This window comes from Rhinatrema bivittatum, chromosome 4 (assembly GCF_901001135.1).
Source record: "Rhinatrema bivittatum chromosome 4, aRhiBiv1.1, whole genome shotgun sequence".
In the NCBI taxonomy this organism is placed as follows: Eukaryota; Metazoa; Chordata; class Amphibia; order Gymnophiona; family Rhinatrematidae; genus Rhinatrema; species Rhinatrema bivittatum.
In genome coordinates this window covers 104,628,929-104,641,181 of record NC_042618.1, presented here as the reverse complement: position 1 = coordinate 104,641,181, position 12,253 = coordinate 104,628,929, and positions in this window count along the sequence as shown.

Genomic DNA, 12,253 nt, shown 5'->3' with positions numbered 1-12,253 from the left:
ATCAGGTATGACCAGGAAAGGTATTCTGTAAATAAAAAAAGAACACCCCCCCCCCCAAAATGTCATCAAGACATACTATTGAAAGAGTATATGAGAGAGAAATATGATATCTTGTCCAATTGATATGGATTCATGCTGTATTTATTTAGGTGGATATATATATATATATTTTTTTTTTTCATTATTAGATATATTGGAACTATCAATAATTTCATTATTAGATATATTTGAACTATCACTTTTTTGTGAAGGTAGAGGCATTATGTATTTTTTCTTCTCTAATTTTGTTGTACCTCTGAAGCAATACTAAATGTAAGTAAGAGTAACTGTAAAAGTTGTAACATTTCTGTATTTCCTTTTTCTGTCTTGTGATCATTTAGATCATATTGTCCTGTTCTAAGGTTTCCTATCTTTTTCAAAAGAATTTATGACTATAAAGTTTTCATTTCTGGAATGTAAACGTGGGTTACCGTTACTCTATTTTACTAGTATCTCAAACAGAAATAGAAAAACAGTCCAGAAAAGTAATGGAGTAGAACTTAGTTAAGTTAGATCTTGCAGATTTGTCTTCTGTGTAGCTCAGTGTCAAATCTTGGATGGTCCATATACTTAACTTGTTCTTAACCAGATATTATACTGTATATTCCCCTATAAGAAAGTGTCAGTAGTTATTCAAGAAGGGCTTGAAAAAAAAATCTGCGTAGAAGGTCAGCTCAAAATGCCAAATTGAAGGAACCAACTATAACAAGATTTTTCATGCCAAACTACTTCAGGAGAAACTTTTTTTTTTTTAATTTTACCAAATGCTAAATATAGTTTACTGCAAAGAGGAATGTGAACTCTGTGGCGAGGGTTCCAAATCTCTTATTTCCAGAAATCGGACATTCAAGCTTTCTTTCGCCTACCCAGCATCAACAGCAGCAGCAGCAGCAGCTTCAATTGTCAAAATCAAATCTCATGCTAATAGCTTGAGTATTAAATAAAATGGGAGGCCAGATAACATCAGTGCTTGATAAATGGTAATCAGTGCTTACCCTAGGGGAACAGAAGGGCTGTTCAGCTCTTTAATTCAGTATTGAAAGCCTAGCTGGGTACTGCAGGCTTTAGCAGATGTTAGTATGTGTGCGTTTTGATTTTTGACTTGTATCGGAGGTTTATTAGGCTAACCAGAGCCACTCCACGCATGGCCACTTGGTAGAAACGCCATCTGGCACAGTCAAGGAGAGGGCATCACATTGGTATTGGAGACCAGCAGCATCTAGCATATGGACCTGGCTATTAATGAAATGTTCTTAACGCAAACTATATGACAATTTTCTGTTTCCTTGTTTTCTCTTTCATCTTCCGCTTCCAAGCACTGAGATTACGATAGTTTTCTATATATTTTGTTTCATGCGCATTTTAGCATCAATCAATTTACCCAGCTACGTATTCTGCTGACTTTGAAATCCACTGTCAGCTCAGTCGTAATCTTAGTCCATATCGTATACCATGCTGCTGAAACACTGGACATTCATCATTCTCTTTTTACATTTTACTTAAACTTTCCAAAATAAAAACATATTTCCTTTTCACTATAAAAAGAAATAGCTTCAGAAACTCTGGTTATTTCGAAAGTAGGTATAGAATGATATCTAGTATTATAAATTTGGCAATAAAGACGAAAGGCTGTAAAACAATAAATATGAGGTATTTTAGAGCACCTGTAGCAAGCGGTCAATAAAAAGATTTCGATAAAAACGTAGCTTTATCCTAGCGAGGAACATCTGGGGCTTGGGAGTTAACAGAACAGTTCAACACAATCGGATCAACGTTTTCTATAAAAAGTAAGTGAGTGATTAAGTGATTTGTAAAACTTAGTGATAAGTATTCTTTTATGTGAAATACATAGAATTATACATAGGATTATATATTAGAAGCAGATCAAAAGAGAGATGGAAATTAATCTTACTTTTGTTTCCATTTTTTATAATACAAACGTGCATTTTGCTTCTGTTTTGCGTATAGATTTTTCGATGTTTGCTGGAGAATTGTGACGCTAATTTTCCAAAACGAGCAATTCAATTGCATTTTTATCGAATCTTAAAATATTTGGACTAAGATGTAGATTCAAACCATTGTGGCTATATAGAACCTCACCGCTGTGCTGGAAAACACATCACTTTATCCACAATTCTACTTTGTTCTCTTACCTCTAAGCCCACAGTCGTGATATGTTCTTTCTGTAATATCTGAATACATGTAACCCTATGTTGACAGGGTCAAACTCAGATCTGCCTAATGCTGCTTTCAATTTTACTAAGCACGCCACAAAATGTTTTCACATTGTTTATGTACTGGCATAGTACGTAAAAACTGATTCATGTGTGAACATTCTAGGTACCTGTATGATGAAAAGTGAAAAATGACATAGTACCAACACGCCATGGAACTATCAAAACTAAGAAAAACGGCGTTCTGATGAGCAGCAGAGACTATTCCATGGGGAGAAGCGCGCAGAGGGGTGTTAATATGGTCGATTTGGGGTACAAATGTTTGGAAATGTTTCCCGATTGCACAGAAGGAGGGGGATTTGCAAACTGTTGCTGCCACATGGCTCCTCTATTCTCTCCATTCACATGGTAATGAGGCTGGCGCGTGCCTCATCTGCCGCTGGAGAAGTGCCCGCGCATGCGTCAAACTGGGTGCCACGTGCCAGCTGGGACAGAGTCAGCGATTGCGGTAGCAGCGGCGGCGGCAGCAGCAGCAGCCGCCTGGCAGGCTTTCAGCATGGAGCAGGGACACAGCTACCCACTAAAGGCACACTTCCAAATTTACAGCCAGCACATTTTGATTTTGATTACACAAAACCTTCCTCCTCTCCGCCCCGGTAGACCTTGTGGTTTGCTTACAATTTTTACAAGCAATATACTGTTCATTACTCTATGTAGTCATAGCACAGTGTATATGTTGCAGTTTACAAATTCACACACCCCTACTTTTACGTAGCCTCCATTCCCTGAACAGCGGCTTTCTTTATGGTTGGTATAACCTAGACTTTTACACTAATGCTAAAAATATGCATTTGTTTTACAGATAAATGAAAGTTAAGACCAGGACAGGTAATCTCTCATTAAGGCAGTTGGATGAATAGCCTTCAATTACAGCAGAAATGATTGCAAATTCACCCATTGTTATTACTCAGGATTTAGCTCATAAAAATAACAGTCCCACCAAATAGCATAACGATTGCTATTGAATCTTTGGCTAAAATCGATATTTTTTTCACATACAAATGACCACTTATGCCTTTATATCCTCCATCTGTTTGCAGCTAACACCTGTCCTTCAGGACATCGATTTTACAATTTAATGTAACAGCTTCCCTGGACATTTTTTGCACCAGATGCCGCAGCAGCGCTGCAAACATTAACTACCCCAGTTCCTCTTAACCAGAAGCCTGATTTCCTTTTGATTATTTTATCTTCATACAATCAGCATTCATTGGGAAAGTGATGAAAATCCTTGGCCAAACATACTTGACCTATTACATGCTATAAAAAAGTATTTACAGAGGATTGTCTCGTGCCTTATTCTTCAGTCATAAGAGATTTAATTAGATTTATCACGCACCTTTGTTGCTGAAAGTTGTACACCTGTGATATGAGGTTATGTTCCACACAGAAATATATAGTCTTTTCCACTCAAATGATTACAAGAAATCCACTAATATATGTGATGATGTGCATACAGCTTTATCTGAGTAACCACTAACTCACCCGAGTCTGATTAGCATGAGCATTGTTCATAGTCTTTGATTGGACAAGTATTTTTTGACCTTGTTATTAATAAACAAAATATAACTTAATATAAAAAAGCTTGCTGATCATATAATTTGAGATTCTTTATTTAGTTATTTCAGCATTTATTTAATACCCTAAAGCAGAAGAGCAACATTTTGTATTCTAAAAGATATTTTAATATTGTTATGCCATAAAGTAGACTTCAGAAATTTAGTAAAGTTAGTAACATTTTATTGGCAGCTTTCACTTACATCAGTTTAGCAATGAAAAGAAAGTTTTTGTTGTATCTGCTTCCTCCTACTCAGTCAGAACCAACCCCTATAAGGACTGCAACTTCATTATTCACAGCTGCCTAGAGTATTTCCCTCCCTTCCTCAGACTTGCCCACTCCTCTATCCATCCCCCTGTATCCCAGTTATTGCAACAATAGTCTTGCTGAAATGTATGGATCATGGTTCCCTCTAGAACTAGATGTAAGGTGCTCTTGAGTTAGCCAGTAGATGTCACCTGAAAAAATGACTAAGAATACAACCCCAGATTACTCCATCAACCAAAGAATACAGACTTTGTAGCATCTTCAGTCTTCTCTGGGGATACATAATTTTAATTTCAATATGATTCTGTTTTGTTGCAGTGAAAATATAGAAAGCAGATGATATATAGAAAGCAGAATCCAGATGATATATAACAAATTAAGACATACATAAGAACATAAGAATTGCCATACTGGGTCAGATCGAAAATCCATCAAGCCCAATTCTGCTTCCAACAATGGCCAATAGCAAGTACCTCCCAAGATCCCAAAGAGTAGATAGATCTCAATGCGATGAATGTCCCAAATCTACCTGGTTAATAATAGTTTATGAATTTCTCCTCCAGGACCTTGACCAAACCTTTTTTAAACCCAGCTATGTTAACTGCCTTTATCATATTCTCTGGAAATAAATTCTAGAGCTTGATTGTGCATTGAGTGAAAAATTCTTTGATTTGTCTTAAATGTGCTACTTACAACTTCATGGAGTGTCCCCTGGTGTTTGTATTTTGTGAAAGAGTAAATAACAAATTCACATTTAACAATGCTATTCCACTTATGATTTTATAGACCTGTATTGTATACTCTGTCAGCCATCTCTTCTCCAAGTAGAACAGCCCTAACCTCTTTAGCCTTTCCTCATAGAGGAGCCAGTCTATCTTTTTATCATTTTGGTCACCCTTCTCTGTACTTCTTCTAATTCAGCTTTATCTTTTTTGAGATGCAGTGGCCAGACTTTTGTACACAGTCTCACCATGGAGCGATAGAGACACATTATGACATTCTCCGTTTTATTCTCCATTCTTTTCCTAATAATTTCTAACATTCTGTTTACTTTTTTGATTGCTGTCTCACACTGAACTAAGGATTTCAAAGTATTGTCCACAATGATGCCCAGATTATTTTTCTGGGTGGTAACTCCTAATATGGAACTTACTTTTCCCTATGTGCATCATTTTGCATTTGTCTACATTAAATTGCATTTGCCCAGTCTCCCAATTTCACAAGGTTTTCCTGCAATTTCTCACAATCTGCATGTGATTTTACAACTTGGAATAATTTTATGTTGTCTGAAAATGTGATTACTTCACTCATCATTCACTTTTCCAAATCATTTATAAACATATTAAAAAGCAACAGTCCTAGTACAGATCCTTGAGGCACCCCACTGTTTATCTTTTTTTTCACTGAGAAAACTAACCATTTAGTCCTACTCTCTGTTTCCTATCTTTTAACCAATTTGCAATACACAGCAGTTCATTACCTCCTATCTGGTGACTTTTTAATTTTCTTAAGAGTCTCTCATGGGGGACTTTGTCAAATGCTTTCACCATCGACTCACCATTATCCACATATTTATTAATCCATTCAAAAAATGTAGCAGATGGGTGAGGCAAGATTTCGCTTATGTAAATCCATAATGGCTGTGTTCCATTAAACCACTATATGTTCTAGGATTTTGTTCTTTACAATAATTTCTAGAATAGGTTTCCCAGCATTGAAGTCAGATTCTCTGGTTTATAGTTTCCTGGATCACTTCTAGAGTCCTTTTTAAAGATCAGCGGTTACATTGGCCTCCCTCCAGTCTTCAGATGCAATAGATGATTTTAATGATAGGTTACAAATTACTAGTAATAGTAATTTAATTTTTTAGTTCTTTCAGATCTTTGAGATGTAAACCATCTGGTCCAGGAGATTTGCTGCTCTTTAATTTATCAATCTTCACTATTATATCTTCCAGGTTCACCATGATTTTCTTCCAAATCATCACCATTAAATACTATTTCTGGCTTGGGTATCTTCCCAATATCCTCTTCAGTAAACGCTAAAGCAAAGAATACATTTACTTTCTGTTATGACTTTGTCTTCCCTAAGTGCCCCTTTAACCCCTCAAACATCTAACAGTTCAACTGATTCCTTCACAGACTTCCTGCTTCAGATATATTAAAAAAATCAGACAGCACAATATAAACAATTTGAGGTCCATATTAAAAAGCCATTTAGACGGATAACTCAAAAGATTCCCTGTGGCATTCTGCCTTAAGGAGGATTAGATTAGATGCCTGAACCATCTCCTTCATTCTCCTTAAGGTAGAATGAAGGAGATGTCAGTACACTCCGTCACATACCCTCCCCCTCAGCTTGGCCTCATCAGGTTGAGCTTCCAGACGTTCCTGGGGTTCACATCTGCTTGGATTCCAATGCATTCCTCCTCTGGTTGTACTGACCCTACTACCCACAAGGTATCTCCATATAGATGCAAAATGGGGATAAACTTGACCCAGGATTACTGGGAACAGGAATTTGGGGAGAACACCTCCTTCTAGGACAGTTTGTCCTGCGGCCTTCAACAAGAGGACATAGGAGATTGAACACTTCTGTTCGTCTCCATGTATACATGTTAATGTCTCGTTCCTCTTATAGTTGATGTGTCTTTGACACAGTAAATCCTGGCAAATGAGTGTTTTGCTACAACCAGAATTCACCAATGTCTGGGAAGAAGCTTCCTCCAGTTCTATCTGGATTATAAAGTCCTTAAGTCACATGTATGGGACAACGACAACATTGCAGCTTTGGAGTTTTGACAACTTGTGATCCCAAGTATGTTCCCATGTGACATTATCATTCTGGAGTCTGTCCCTGTTCTTTGCTTCTTCTCACGTTGCTCCACTAACTTGCATTCACACTCCAGATCATCAAGCCAAGGACATTCTTCCTTTGCATTACCTTCTGTTTTACAGAAAGCATGCTCCTGTAGGGCTGATCGGGTTTCTGCCCTACCAAGTTCATTTAAAGACTCTTCAGTTTCCAGCTGCCTATATAGACAGCAGTCTTCTTCATGCCTGTTCTCTGTTCAAAAGGGCACAAAAAGAGAGGTTCTGCAAAGCCCCATTTCTTGGTTGTTCCCGACTCTCCAGATTCCCCCTTTTCTTTCAGATTGCTGGTCATCGCTGCTTTAGAGCATTATTTTTAAGTATGTGTACTTCTTCCTTGGGCAATAGCTTGGTCACCAGACTAACATCCATAGGTTCATTTTGGCCATACCGACAGTCCCTTGCCAAGTGTCCTTTCTGTCCACAGTTAAAACGTGGATGAGATTGGCGTCAGGAACCTGGGTACAGAGGCTAAGCCCCCTATCTCAGAGGTTCATTGCTGAGATTCTCTCTTCTGTACCCTGTCAGGGCACTGTTATGGGTTGTCTCTCCAAGCTCCTTATGCCAGCAAGCATGGACTGTGCCTGCTGGAAGGCTTCTTCCACTTCCAGGGCTCTCTCTAGGGTGAGCCTGGTGTGTCAGCAGACCCATTTCCGCATGGGCTGGTCCAGACCATCTAGGAACTGCTCCAGGAGTATTTGATGAACCACTTCCAGTCCCTACCTAGCCTCTGGCTGCAGCCATTTCCACCTGGCATCTTTTAAATGATGAAAGAGGTTTCTGGGGCTCTCCCCGAGCTGTAGGGCCACCCATTGGAACTGCTGCCAATAGTATTCTGGGGAGTACCCTGCTCTCTGTAGTATAGTGGCCTTGGCGTCCTCAAAAGAAGCAGTCCCATCTGGATTTGTGGCTTGGAATGCAGCTTGACTTTTGCCTGTGAGAACATTAGCTAAGTAAGTTGTCTAGCTAGTCTCTAGCCAGGCCGACAGGTGGGCAGTCTGTTTAAAGTTATTTAGAAAGACCTATGGGTCTTCTCCTCCCTTCATCTTAAACAGGATATGCAAAGGTGAAGGTACCTGAGGTATTCTGGACATAGCCAATTGCAGGGCCTCAGCTAGCTGAGTTAAAATTGTACCTTGTTGGGTTAATTGGTCTTGTTGTCGCTCTGTTTATCTATTTGTGTTTGTACAGCGTTTTGCAGCTGTTGCTGTCCTGTGGCCAGGACCTGTATTTCCTGCTCCATTTTATCTCCCTGTGGGGCAAGCTCCCAAATGGATAATTCACACAAGGCAGAGAAAACAAAAAACACTTGCTGGCCTGTCTGACCCTAACTTACTACTTAACCTCTGACTGCTCAGGCGGGGATAGCTCCCTTGGCCTGCTGTAGTAGAAATATTATTTATTTTATTTATTTAACAGGTTTTTTAGACCATCATTTAGTAAAACCATCACAACGGTTTACATGATTAAGAAAATAAATACATCAATACAGTATAAAATATAAATACATAAGAATAAAGAAGTAAAACTAAATTTTTACAAACAAAATTACCTAAAAATAATTAGTTATCAGAGATAGAATAAATACTGTATAAATAAAAGTAATGGTAAAATAAGATAAAAGAATAAGATTAGAAACATGACTCAGCCAAATCCTCTATAAGCTCTGCTAAATAACCAGGTTTTCAGATTTCTTTTAAAAACCTTAAAATCGGATTGTATTCTTATTTCAGGGGGTAGCTCATTCCACAGTTTTGGGCCTGCTAATGAAATGGCTCTCTCACACACTTGGGTTAACCTCGCCGAGCTAATAGATGAAACATTCAGAAGGCCCTTATTTGCCGATCTGAGGTTTCTCTGTGGAGTATGTAATCTTATAGCAGCTTTCAGCCAATAATTCTGGTCTCCATATATTACTTTATGTAAAATACATAATTATTTAAAATGAATACGTGAATCAATCGGAAGCCAATGGAGGGCAATTAAGCTAGGTGTTATATGTTCACTTTTTCTTATCTTGAAGTCAGAAGGCCCCAAGAAAAAATTCTGCAAGCATTTTTTTTTCTTCTTCTCGGAGGCTGTGGATTTTTACTTGTGCAAAAAAAAGTCACCGAGTTGACATCACATGTAGCATATTTGGCCCAGCTGCAGCCACAGGAACATTTTTAGGAATACCACAGACTTGATTAACTTGGTTCAGGTGCAGTTATTTATTTACAGTGTGTCACAAGTGCATAAATCAAAGTACTAGCTCACCGTGCATCAGGCACACATATTAGGTAGACATACAGATATCCTGTGAGGTTCTACCAGTTCCCCTGAGGCCCCCCTCTATCTCTCTAGGCCTGAGTTCTGCCTTAAGGAGGACTGTGTTAGATTCCTGAACCAGGTTCTTAACGTAAAATATGGGAGTTGTCAGTATATCCCGTCACACATCCACCCTCCCCTAAGAATTATAGGGGCCTATGGCCTGATTTTTTGTCTCTTCCATCTATTATAAAAATTGCCCTATCGGGCCATGTATCTCCCTCCCCAAATCTCTAAATATAATGGAGCTGTCACACCCCCTGGACAAACCCCTTCTTCCCAGAGTAACCGGTAAGGCCAGGCCATTCCTGCCTCCTCCCTTAACAGTCTAACATAACACCCTGCCAGACCCCAGCCCTTACTCCCACTTGCTGGGGTAAAAAAATCCCTGCCGGGAGTGGGGTCAAAACTTAAGCTATCTGGGATAGGTACCCATTGTCCCTGGGCTCTCTTAGTACCTTGCTGGCTATCTTCTCATTTTCTTTCTTGCATTTGTCACTCACAGTACAGTCAGAACATAAGAACATAAGAAGTTGCCATACTGGGTCAGACCAAAGGTCCATCAAGCCTAGCATCCTGTTTCCAACAATGGCCAAGCCAGGTTACAAGTACCTGGCAAGTTTCCAAACATTAAATAGATCCCATGCTACTAATGCCAGCAACAGCAGTGGCTATTCCCTAAGTCACCTTGATTAATAGCAGTTAATGGCCTTCTCCAAGAACATATCCAAACCTTTTTTAAACCTAGTTACACTAACTACCCTAACCACATTCTCTGGCAACAAATTCCAAAGCTTAATTGTGCATTGAGGGAAAAAGATTTTTTTCTGACTTGATTTAAATGTGCTACTTGCTAACTTCATGGAGTGCCTACTAGTCCTTCTATTATTTGAAAGAGTAAATAACTGATTCACATTTACCCATTCTAGACCTCTCATGATTTTATAGACCTCTATCATATCCCGCCTCAGCCATCTCTTCTCCAAGCTCTTTAGCCTTTCCTCATAGGGGAGCCATTCCATCCCCTTTATTATTTTGGTCACCCTTCTCTGTACCTTCTCCAGTGCAACTATATCTTTTTTGAGATGCGGCGAGCAGAATTGTACACAGTATTCATGGTGTGGTCTCACCAGGAAGCGATACAAAGGCATTATGATATTTTCCGTTTTATTCACTATTTCCTTCCTAATAATTCCCAACATTCTGTTTGTTTTTTTGACTGACACAGCACACTGAACTGACGATTTCAATGTATTATCCACTATGATGCCTAGATCTTTTCCTGGGTGGTAGCTCCTAATATGGAACCTAACATTGTGTAACTACAGCATAGATTATTTTTCTCTATATGCATCACCTTGCACTTGTCCACATTAAATTTCATCTGCCATTTGGATGCCCAATCTTTTAGTCTGTCAAGGTCCTCCTGCAATTTATCAGAATCTACTTCCCTGTGATTTAACTATTTTGAATAATTTTGTATCATCCGCAAATTTGATAACCTCACTCGTTGTATTCCTTTCCAGATCATTTATAAATATATTGAAAAGCACCGGTCCAGGTACAGATCCCTGAAGCACTCTGCTGTTTACCCTTATCCACTGAAAAAATTGACCATTTAATCCTACTCTCTGTTTTATTTATTTATTTATTTGAAGCTTTTATATACCGAGGTTTAGCGCATGCCTTCACCCCGGTTTACATTGAAACGAAACAATGATACATAGAACAAGTAGTGAAACAAAAGTATATATAACAGGTCATGGAGCAGGTTGTAACAGGAAATAACTAAAATAGTTTAAGCCAAATAACTAAAATGAAAATAGAAACGAAAAACGAGGAAGGTATATACAATAGAGGGGGAGGCAGTGGGAGGAGGAAGGGGTAAATATCTGCGGAAAAGAGAAGAGGGGAGAAGTAGGTGGAGGCTTAAGGCATCATAATTGTAATTTGCTTAAGTCATCATTGAAAGTCTGGTTGAAGATCCAGGTTTTCAGTTCTGTTTCCTGTCTTTGAACCAGTTTGTAATCCACAAAAGGATATTTCCTCCTTCCCTTGACTTTTTAGTTTTCTTAGAAGCTTCTCCTGAGGATCTTTGTCAAACACCTTCTGAAAATCCAAATACATTACATCTATTGGTTCACCTTTATCCACATGTTTATTAACCCCTTCAAAAAATGAAGCAGATTTGTGAGGCAAGACTTCCTTGGGTAAATCCATGCTGACTGTGTTCCATTAAACCATGTCTTTCTATATGCTCTATGATTTTGATCTTTAGAATAGTTTCCACTATTTTTCCCGGCACTGAAGTCAGGCTCACTGGTCTATAGGTTCCTGGATCATCCCTGGAGCCCTTTTTAAATATTGGGGTTACATTGGCCACCCTCCAGTCTTCAGATACAATGGATGATTTTAATAATAGGTTACAAATTTTAACTAATAGATCTGAAATTTCAGTACCCTGGGGTGCATACCATCTGGTCCTGGTGATTTGCTACTCTTTAGTTTGTCAATCTGGCCTACTACATCTTCAGGGTTCACAGTGATTTGATTCAGTTCATCTGACTCATCACTCTTGAAAGCCACCTCTGGAACCGATATCTCCCCAACATCCTCATTAGTAAACACAGAAGCAAAGAATTCATTTAGTCTTTCTGCAGTGGCCTTATCTTTCCTACGAGCCCGTTTAACCCTTCAGTTATCTAACATTCCAACTGACTCCCTCACAGGTTTTCTGCTTCGGATATATTTTAAAAAGTTTTTATTATGGGGTTTTGCCTCTACGGCCAACTTCATTTCAAATTCTCTCTTAGCCTGTCTTTAAGCAGGCATTCCCAGCATAGGTCTTCCAGCTTCTCCCTTGATTACTCCTCATTATTTTAAACTAATTTATTTTTTGTTATCTTTATGTTAACTACCATGTTATTATTGTTATGCTAATTATTTTATGTTTCCTTTATGTTAATTACTTTTATGTA